This window comes from Sinohyriopsis cumingii, chromosome 3 (genome assembly GCF_028554795.1).
Source record: "Sinohyriopsis cumingii isolate HCF-2022 chromosome 3, ASM2855479v2, whole genome shotgun sequence".
In the NCBI taxonomy this organism is placed as follows: domain Eukaryota; kingdom Metazoa; phylum Mollusca; class Bivalvia; order Unionida; family Unionidae; genus Sinohyriopsis; species Sinohyriopsis cumingii.
Genome location: NC_142963.1, coordinates 104,951,713 through 104,963,655, shown reverse-complemented (window position 1 = coordinate 104,963,655; position 11,943 = coordinate 104,951,713).

Below are 11,943 nucleotides of genomic sequence, written 5' to 3'. Positions count from 1 at the left end.
ACTGCGACCAACATCTCTCATGGAATCATCACATCACCGAATTCGTAACGGAGACCTTAATCTCCTGAAAAACATCAAAACGTTTTACAATGGGGTGCAAACCAAGACACATTGGTAACACTCTACAGGGCCTTAATTAGATCCAAACTGGATTATGGATGTCAGATCTATGCATTTGCCAAACCACCAATTCTTAAACGCCTTGACATAATCCAAGCAAAAGCTCTGTGTATATGTACATGCACACTCCAAGATACCTCTAAAGAAGAACTACATCTCCTAACAGGCGAAACATCTTTAACATTAAGAAGAAAAGAATTAACATTAAGATATGCAGCCAGAATTTCCATACACAACCCCAGCCATTCCACAAGGGACGTCATTAACAAATGCAACATCCCATTTAGCCGGACACTTGTCCCCCTCCCAAAATCTGGGAAAAAGGTCCACTCATTATGTAAAGAACTACAACTCGACTGCCTTCATGCAGAATCAACACGATATCCAGACCCTACTCCATGGACAAGGAAAAGACCTAATATCATCACCATAGCAATAACTTTCGGATCCAAAGAAGAACAACTATTAGAAATAACATCAAATATCCTGACTATATTGGACAATTCTTATAAGGAATTCGTCAAAATATACAAAGATGGGTCAAAGTCAAACAACTCAGACATAACTGCTACAGCACTCACTATCCCGGAATTGAATGAAGAAGTAGGAAGCAGACTCCCCGATAATTGTTCAATATACACATCAGAATTCTGGGCCATATTGAAGCAGTGAAGACAGCATACCAACAGAAATTCCAGAAAATAATAAGCGACTCGCTGAGTATGCTAAAAACCTTGGAAACAGGCAACTCAAAGGGCGTGAAAACCTCTTGAAAGAAGCAAACTTGCTACTTAACAACGTGGAAAAACAAGACCAACTTGTGTAACTCATGTGGGTTCCGTCGCATATAAACATCCTAGGTAACGACAAAGCCGACCTAGCAGCAAAGAACGCACTAAGCGAACCAGAACCAGCTCACATCGATTACAGCGTCCCAGAATTATACAGCATGGTATAAAAAAAATTCGCCTCTAAATGGCAAACCGAATGGGATACCTGCCCGAAAGGACGTACGCTGTACCCTGCACAAAAAACAGTGAGTCGCAAAACCAAAGCACCAAAAAACCAATAGTAAACACCATCAACGGATCATTAACAGAATATATGCAGGAAACCCCTGCTTGCAAGGAGTATGGGGAAACATGTTCTGGCTAACTGTGGAAATGGAGCAAAATGCCCCAACTGCATTTATGATGAAGATACTCAGCATGTTTTCAACATTTGCCCGCGATATGATGAACAAAGGAAAAAATTAACCACCACGTTAAAGAAAATTGGCTCATTATATACCTACCCCGAACTACTTTATCAAACTAATCCCAACCCCAATCAGACAAATGATGCCATGTTGATCTTCCTCAAGGAGATCCAAAAATTCGACAAGATATAACCCATCCTATTATACTCATACCGGCTTGACATATATATAATTAAAATTAGCCACTTACTCAACCCAATCGCCCATCCGCTAGTTTCATGCATTGAAACTGACGGGGAAGTGTGTGCGGAGGTAGTATACGGTTTACCGCCCAAGTAGGGGCGTATACCGGGAAACGCGGGCTGATGCTGCACATGCACCCATCACCCACTACGGCACCCTGGGTTGTTATACAGGCAATGCAAGGTGTCGCCTCTAATAACAATACAAAACAATATAGTTTCTTTTTTCAAAAATTCTCATGAAATATTTTGGCAATGCTATTCTCAAAATTCAAAATTCGTGCAAGACACAATTTTTAGGCCAACACCCTTGAGTCAACGCAGCCCATATGTTTTACATCCTCCCATGCCTCGGCCGGACAACACTTAATTAAACATACAATGCATAAATAACGTACAAAAGGGAAACCTCTACAGCGGAAAACATGAGTGCTGGTACTACTTCCACTCATCTGCTTAATTTGCTAACCGCCTCGGTGGCCTAGTAGTTACATCGTCCGCGTCTGATGCGGGAGGTCGTGGATTTGATCCCCGGCCGAGTCATACCAATTACTTACAAAAATGGTACTCACAGCTGCCTCGCTTGGCGCTCAGCATTAAGAGGTTAGTGTTAGGAATGGTCGGCATGGTGTCATGATAATGTGACTACATGTTTGCATGCAACATGATGCCCCAGTGCTATACACCACTATAAACTGCCACACTGCAGACATCGTAGCAATATGACTGAAAAATTGTTAAAGCTACGTTAAAAATCCAAATCACACACACACACACACACACACACACACACACACACACACACACTTAATTTGTTAGAGGCAGACTGAAACATGAGTTTGGTCTCTTCCTACTCATGACAGCCTATCATTCTGGTAGCATGGAAGAACTTGTTTCGCTACCTGACGGCTTTAATTAACAGCACTCTCTGAGTGCATTAACGCCTGAGGAATGTGGCTCCAATTCCTTCCCCCAGGAATAATTAACAGCCTGCAGTACATTCATTAACCAGTGGCACATTCACAATTGCGCGCACGCCACTTAAAAATTGCTTTACTTCTTGTCTGGGATAAAAGTGAAGGGACGGACCAAGATATTGCTGACCCTGGGGATAATAGTGAACGTAGACGGAACATAAACAGAAAACGCAAGGAGAGGAGGAAAGCTGCCTTATTAAAGACTGCGAACTACTCTACTGCGTTAACTGGACCTCTACCGGAAAGCCCATTCGATCCAGAATCAAACACAAAATTTGTTCTCTGTGCTACGTTTCACTGTCGGACTCTAGTCCTACATACCTATCCGACCTCACCTATGTGTACGCAACAGCAAGATCATTACGCTCCTCTTCTGATAATCGTATACTCATTATTCCCACTATGAAAACAAAGTCATATGGACAGCGTTCTTTTACATACCAGGGCCCAGCAACGTGGAATGAATTGCCCACCGAACTTAGACACAAAGACACAATGGTCCCATTCAATAGTGCTCTCCAAACTAACTTATTTCGACTGCAAGAACAAACTTAAAGACCTAATAATGTTTCATGCCTTAAATATTCTCATTTTTTATATAAAAATGTATGTTTTCTAATTTCATGGTGTTTGTTTTTGTAATCATATTATATGTTTTTTATCTTATAGGTGTTGTCTAGTGTTGTAAAGCGCTTAGAGCTTCTAAAGATTAGGCGCTATACAAAGTTATTATTTATGAAGAAGACACAGACAGGATGAAAGAGTGGAATAAAAAATAGAAAAAGAAGAAGAAAATGGAAGGAAGAAAGAGGAAGAGGAGAAGGAAAAATAAGAGGGAAAAAAGGGGAAAACTTGAAGAAGACAGAGTGTAGGGCAGAAAATAAGATGTTGGTGGAAGAATAGAAGAAATTAGAAGAAAAAAGAAGAAACCCAAAGGCCCTTTTCAGGGCCACTCATATGCCTCGACAAGATTTGCTTTCTTGCCTAATTTTTTTTAGTCGGTTGCATAGTTGTTTGTGTGATAGATTAATGTTCATCAATCTATGTATGTGTCGTATGTCTATGTCTCTGTCTATAAAGAAGTTGTATGTCCCACCCCGTCAAGTTGTATGTCCCACCCCGTCAAGCGCTGTTTTATTGGTATAGTTTATGAACTAGCTGAACGTACCCGCTACCCGCTACCCTATACAACGACCCATCTTTTCTTTGTCGCTATACAGCCCCAATATTCCGCATGTTCAATTCTCCTTGCCGCTAAACCGCCCCAGGGTGTTCTAAAATGTCTTGTCGCCAAACAGCCCCGGGTGGGTGGGTTTTGTAATGTATTTTCCCATTGTTGCTAAACAGCCCCCTATTACTACTCATAACATATCCCCTATGATGTGTCCAAACATGACTAATTGGTTTATTATAATCGTTTAACCTTATTATCGTCGTCAGTAATGGGATTACCTAGATGAGTCTTAGTAAGTACAATAATGTCAAAATTATCAAAATACTTGGCGTCGAAATCTAATTTATGGCGAACGAATTTGATATTTAAATCTGCTATCTGTTGATGACGTAAGGAAGTGTTGTAGCTGTAGGAGTCAAATTAATCAGAATCGGATATATATATATATATATATATATATATATATATATATATATATATATATATGTATATGTATATATATATATATATATATATATATATATATATATATATATATATATATATATATATTCACACTGCAGACAGCATAGAGATATGACTGAATTTTTTAAATAAAAGTTACGTTAAAAATACACACACACACACACACACACCGATAATGTATGAACTAGATAAATCTACAATATACAAATGAATATTAGATTTGCAAAATCACTACACCTCATGTTAATTTTATAACATGTCTATTAATTCTGATATTCATATATTGTGACATTGAATTAGGATATGTATGTTTAGCACACATTCTAATTCAACATCACAATATATGAACGGTACCGGACAAACATTACACCATGCTATAAACTCGCTGTTTGGATTTTTGTTGTTGTTGTTTTTAGGGCACATCAACATAAATATGTTATTTATTAGAGTATTGTCCAAGAGCACTTCAGTAGCTGAACCGGCTGGTCAAATGATTGGATTCAAACCGACGCCCTTTCCATCACCAGTCCGGCACTTGACCACAACTACTCCCTTTCCCGTGGCAATGAGGAGATTGATCAGAACAACATAATTACAGTGAAACCTTCTCTTAATAATTCCATTTCTAGCTCTACTAAAGAGACGTCCGATAATTATATTGTGTGAAGTAATACAACATGCCATTATATAACACAATTTTAAGTAAATACTATGACTGACATTCTTGCACTCTTAAAATCTACAGAAAAGCACATTTTACATGCGTATGAAATGCAGCCTGCCATGGTGAAAAGTAGAAGAAAGAACTGTAGAAGAGGAAGAGCATAACCAAGGGAGGGAGAATGCACAGATAATGAAGAATGTTCTACGGTACAGATTGTGCTGAAGACTCACGTGAGCAGTCTACGGCGAAAATAGTATCGAATAGAATGTAACTGCGCGCGCGCGCGCGCGAGAGAGAGAGAGAGAGAGAGAGAGAGAGAGAGAGAGAGAGAGGGAACAAAAAATAATAATTAAAAGGAATATAACCTCCATTACTGTTCACCAGTTTTGGATATTATAGTGTTAAACCTGTTCATTTTTGTATATCGGACTGTTCGCAATTTTTTTATCACTGTTGAAAATCTCCTGGAAAATTACTATGAAAAATAAAAATAAAATTCCCTCAAACTGAAAGATGCATAAGAATGTATCAAGAAAAGAAATTAACCGAAATTACATGATAACTGAGTATTCTTAAAATTATTGTTACAATGTAAGTGCAAAGGAAGTTGTTTATCCAATAATCTCGTGTTCATTTGTTTTGCTACTTGGGCTGGGTTCAGGCTGGGTCTGGCATGCCTGTTAGTATTTTCACTTGATACATCTGCCACAGCGATATCTCTTTGTAACAAATGTTTCCATCTATCATATGACCCCCCCCCCCAAAAAAAAAAAAACAACAATATTATTGGCTTTCTTGAGCAAAATAAGCTTTATGATTTGATATAGCTCTTCTTGGTCAAATTCTCTGTGATGAAAACTTAAATAGGATTTCCTTCCAGCTTATTGCGTCGGCAATGACCATGGACATCGTCTCACAAATTTTAAATTGAACTACGATGGGAGCGCTTCCTTGAAGGCTTTTCGACAGAATGTGACCTATAAATGTACCCTGTACAATCGTAGATTTGGTTTTTGGAAAATATCACAAATAAGCTCATCAGTATTGATTTTCCCACTGTTAGAATAAATTTGTACTGAAACAGTGTGAATGCAGTTGATGTGCCTTCTAGAATATTGTTCCGAATTGTCACATTTCTACTCCAACACATTCATATGTTTCTGGAGATCAGAAATCGGTTTATTTCTCTGAACTAGCTGCTCGTGCAATGGAGTCACAAACTTCTGTACTTGTATGACCAGGCCCTGTCCACAAAATATGTCTACTTGTCAACAGTCTGATTTTTCCATTGCTAGTTTTAGGGTTTCAGTAAAAGCTGGCAAGATATTTTCAATGAACTAACGACTTTATAAGCAGGCTCTTGATGCACTTCCCAGATCGATGCCGAAGCAAAATGTTTTCTTTACCTAGATTTAGGTTTGTACACTTGGCTATATGCGTGCCTATGGACGACACCGTACCGGTGGCCTAGTGGTTAGATCATCACTCTCGGCTGGGGGAGGTCGCCGGTTCGATCCCCGGTCGAGTCATACCAAAGACCTATAAAAATAGCATTAACAGCTGCCTTGCTAGGCTCTCAGCATTAAGAGGTGGGCCTGGTGTCAGGATAATGTGACTGGGTAGGATATGATGCTAGATGTCTGCGACATGATGCTCCAGTGTGAAACATCACTATAAACTGACACAAGTCAGGCATGCTTGCGATTTGATCGAAATTATTTAAAGCTAAGTTGAAAATTACACACACACACACACACACACACACACACACACACACACACACACACACACGTGGGTGACCTAATTACTGCTGTCGTTTGGTACGCGTTTACAATCCGCGATTGGGCCCCGAGTATCCGAGTGGCCGATTGGTCTAAAGCGCTCACCATTACGGATCATTGCCATCTCACCTGTTTGAGTCTCGGGTTCGGCCAATGTGGAAAAGTCAGAAAGCTTGCCAGTAGCTTCTCGTGGATCGGTGGTTCTTCCCGGGGTTTTCTCGGCTTCTTCCTCCACCATTTATACTGGCCGCCATGTATAGCCTATCATGTGTTAAATCCTACAACAACAACAACAACAATCCGCGTTGTACACCAACTACATGTAATGTATAAAAAGTCCAAAATAGCATTTAAAACTGCATTTTCTGAATCATGTTTGAATCAAATAACATCTCAAAATCACACACGTGATAATTTTATCATGGAAGTTATGAAGAAAAAAAAATATATGAACGTTCATGCCTATGAAATTCGCTGAGACTACTTGCTGGTGTTTACCGCAGCCGTCTTGTTACCGCATTTAAATTTACAAGAATGCGTTTGATTGTCTATGAATGTACATGTTTATATTGAATTTTATTTGCTGACAATATCAGTACCCTTGTATGGTGATTACTTAAGAACCGCACTTCATATTTGACAAAATTCACGAAGCCATTAAGCTTGAAAATCGATTACACAATTTGCACGAACATCCTTCGAAGCAAGTTTAAATTTTTTGTCTTGAGGATTGCTGTCCCTGGCTACTTACATTCAGTAATGATACTGCAGTAATTCCTATCATGAATAAAGGCTGTCAGATTCCTGGAAATACTGCATTCACTTATAGCAATCGAATGTCAAATGCTATGAAGTTGACTTCGTTTTGTTTTCCTTCTAACTCGCGATGATCTTTTGATCAGGCTATTTGGTCAAGCACAATACGCACGTGTCGAACGTGTCGGTTATTTGTTGTTGTGTTGCCAATCATAAGTTATAGTTGGTAGAAACAATCCGTGCGTCGTGGAAATCGCACACTTCTGCAAAACGGACTTTAGAAATCAAGCCGTCCTCTCCAAATGGTTATGCTTGCTGTGAAATGGCTTATAACCCTCCACATATGATCAAATAAATATAAATTGTACAAATATGGACTTTCAGATGTAGATACTAATATCACAGGATTTTTTTGGGAACCAATGAGCAAAATCTTTTAACTGATTGTTTTGTGTTCACCCCATATTTTCCTGAGTTTCGTACAGTGGAGTAGCAGACTCTAGAAAACCAAAATTTATAGTTATTTGTTTTATTATGAAGGCAACATGTCATATGTTGAAAAATGTGGACAAATTAAGAAAATCTTTCTGTGGACAAAGAATATGATCACACTATTTAAGAATCTAAACTGGCGGTTATAAGAAATCTCACATTTATCCATTTGTATGTATGTATGTATGTATGATTGTATGTATGTATGTATGTATGTATGATTGTATGTATGTATGTATGTATATGTATGTATGTATGTATGTGTGTGTGTGTGTAAGAATGTGTGTGTGTAAGAATGTGTGTGTGTAAGAATGTGTGTGTGTGTGTGTGTGTTATCTGGATTTCCTTTTACTTGTGTCTATCCTATCATTGATTCTTTTATTCTTTGAATTGCACGATCATGGCGTTCGTTGTTGCAGACAATAATGTAAAGTTGTGCATCTTGACGAGGAAGGAATCCGTGGATATCACCAATACATTTATTCGTCCTCATTTTCTAAGTTATTTCACTAATCTCTTACTCCAGAGAGTAATTATGAAACACTAATTCAATGTTACTTTAAAAAAGTGCTTTTAAAGGCACTAGCTGCTGATATGCATGTGGTTTAGAGGTGGAATGGTTACTTAGAAAGATACTCCTAGTCGAGTGCTCATTTCAGATTAAATTTGTGACACCAGTCTAATCATGTTCCACCTTTCGCGAGGCTGAGATTGATTGATTGATTAATTGATTGATTGATTGATTTCATCCGCCTTGCCAGGAGTAGAATCAGACATTCCAATACAAGGATGAACAATGAAAACCGTCGTAGCTACTTGAGAAAAGAATGCAGAGAATATAATTGTTAAAAAGATGATGTAAACGCTGCGCATCCAGAACAGAAGTAAAGCGAGAACATTCCTGGCGTATAGGCAAATATGAATAGACGATTCCTTATTGTACACAATGAGGATATAAAATGAGCTAGAAGATAGGAGTACAGAAGCTGATATCATGTTACTAAGCATCCATTTTAAATAATAATAGGGATATAGAACACACTGGATATCATATAGGTGTCTGTCAAACGCTTCTTGTGTAATTTATCCACAGGGAAGCAGCAGTTGTGATACACAGATTAAAATTCATAATATGATGTTTGCTAATAAGAGTCTTGGGACATCATTCCCAAAAGAGTATTGACAAAATTAATTTCAGACAATGCAAAATGTATTCCGAATCGACCAATAGCGTGGCACCAAAACCCATCCCGGTCTGGTGTAAGGAAGCTGCATGCTCCTATGAGATGATCAACGACAGAAGTACTCAGGATATGACAGCGAGTACAAACGGCATCATACGGAGATGAAAACAACTTGGACACAATATTGGCAAATATCTCGGAGTGATTCAAGAGAAGCTTGAAACTTCCTTGGAACGTTCCATAATACAGACGGGATAAAATATGCATTAGATTCCATCTTTTCTGTTATGTGATCTACATTAAAAAAGATATGCTTGTTTGAAATTTTTCAAATTCTGGCAGCATACGAAAAATTTAAAGAACTGAACAGAGGGTATATGGCTACTGTATGACTCTATTAATCTTTGCACAATAACTATCTCTTAATTTTTAAAAATTCCAATTTACATATTATATAAACACAATAAGATTAAAAGAAATAATCTGTTTTGAATGAGATAAACTATATATAATCATTAAGTTAATTACATCATCAGTCTAAGTGTTGATTCTAATTCCAAAGATAATTTCTATGCTTTGGAATTCCAAATAATGTGTTTAACAAATCTTACTTGTTATCCATTGTAAGGTGTCACTTAAACAAATTTTGTTACCGGACAATCCCTAAAAATGCGAGACATTGTCTTTTTATACAACACACAGAAAGAAAAGAGTTCGTTTCAAATAAAGTTAATTGGTCTGATATGTACGTTCATAAGCACAGTTCAATGTAGTATTTTAAATTGCAACCATCTAAGTATTTGGAAATTTTCAGTTTTATATATTGTAGCAAGAAGCATGGCTACCAGCCTATTTCTTATAACTCGACAAATTAAAAATCTATCTTCCTTCCTTTCCTTTTTTTAATAATAATTTACAGCGCAATATTTATAAAAGATTGTCGCAGGATTTGAGCCAAAGTTTAAATCTGAACTTATTTTTGTATGACTGTACAGCTGTAAGTATACATTTAAAATCTATGAAATTAATATGAATAGAAAATCTAATTTTAAAATTAACAAATTAAATTGTTCATTAACAAAACTCATTCATAAATCTAATTCTTTTCGGAAACCGTGGTTTATAGTTTCAAAGTATTCACAAAATTAATTATATTAATAATGTTATCTCCCTTTATGATAATCCTGCACAACAATATTTCGTATAATAATGTCCTTTGACCCATGCCATAAAAGCTTGTGAAAGAGTGTATTTAGTGCATTAGGAACCCGTGTAGATGTAATTGGTAACGACAATAAGAGTTGATTCATTCTGTTGATAGCTAAACTTTTCCTCACTGCTATGTTTCCAAATGGATTTACATACATTTTACACCAATGAACTACCAGGTTCTTAATTACTAGAAATTTAGATTGGAAAAGTTAAGAGATATAATTTTTTCCAAGTTAGTTATAAAACGTAACATCTAAGACAACAAACTCAGTACATCCCCCCCCCCCAATTTATTTTCTTGACAATATTTCATATTACAATCAGTTCTACTTCCTTTGTGTTATCGATATTTATATTAAGGCCGGAAAATTAGGAATGTTGATACAAAAGATGTAAAGAAGACATACTGGATTTATTTGAACCACCAAGAATGTGACAGCGTTATTGTTAGACGTCGTCAGTGGGTTGGTTTATCTACAAAATCAGCATTATACAAATTTAGTATGGTCTCTGCACACAAATAAAATACATATTACAACCCTTTGTTATGTCTGAGTCAATACAAATATTACTACATTGAATTCTCAGGGGTTTATGGATTTTAAGAAAAGAACAGACATTTTCATTTTCTTAGGAATCAAAAGTATTTGATATACTTTCTTCAAACTACCTACTTAATTTTTTAAAAATGGGAAAATTAATTTGGTTTGAAGGTGGATATAAATGTTTAAATTAATATTCTGTGAAGTCAGGAAGTGTAATTATATCATTTAATACTAATTTCCGATTCACCAGAATGGAATAATACAAGACAATAGGGTGATGAGCGTATTATGGGTATAATTCTTGGTGATTTGCACTTATTAATATTTATAGACTAAAATAGATACAATCCCGATTTTTATTTTGAGCTAAAATATATATAGTGCGTTTTATGAATGGGAGAAATTTCCATCTTGTAATGGATCAAAATATAGATACTTTTAATTATAATAATGTAAATAAACCGAAAGCAAATGAAGTTGTCTTGGATATATGTAGAGAACATAATTTAGCAGACTTATGGAGAGAACATAATATAGGGAACCATAAGTGTACTTGGAATGAATTAACTGAGTAAAACAAGCGAGACTGGACTTGTTTTCTTGCATTGGAAAATATATTTAGATTATTGAAAATGTAAGTGTTGAAACAGGATATAGGACTGATCATTTTCTTGTAAAATGAAGATATTCCAAAAGTAAATCAAAAGAAAGCCATTCTGAAAATTTTATAATTAATTAATTAATTAAAGACCTTACATATGTAAAAAGTGTAAACGAAGCTATCTTAAAAGTTAAACTTCATTATGCATGCGTTGAACAATCAGATATTTTTGAAAATATGCCTGTATATGATTTCAAACCTGTCATAAATTGTCAACTTTTCTGGGAATGCTTCCGTTAAAAATTAAAGGAACAATAGTTTAATATGAATCCGCTAAGAAAACTGTGCAAGATCGACTGGAAAGGTGGATATGAGCAGTTTAGAAGAGAGAAACAATGTGAATAATTTACCAAAACTAAAAAAAGAACTTTGAAGATATATAAACAAAAAGATGGTTGGCGTGAGGTTAAGTCTAAAGTTATATAGAATGAGGGAGAGAAAGAGACCGGATAATACCGTAACTTAGAAAATA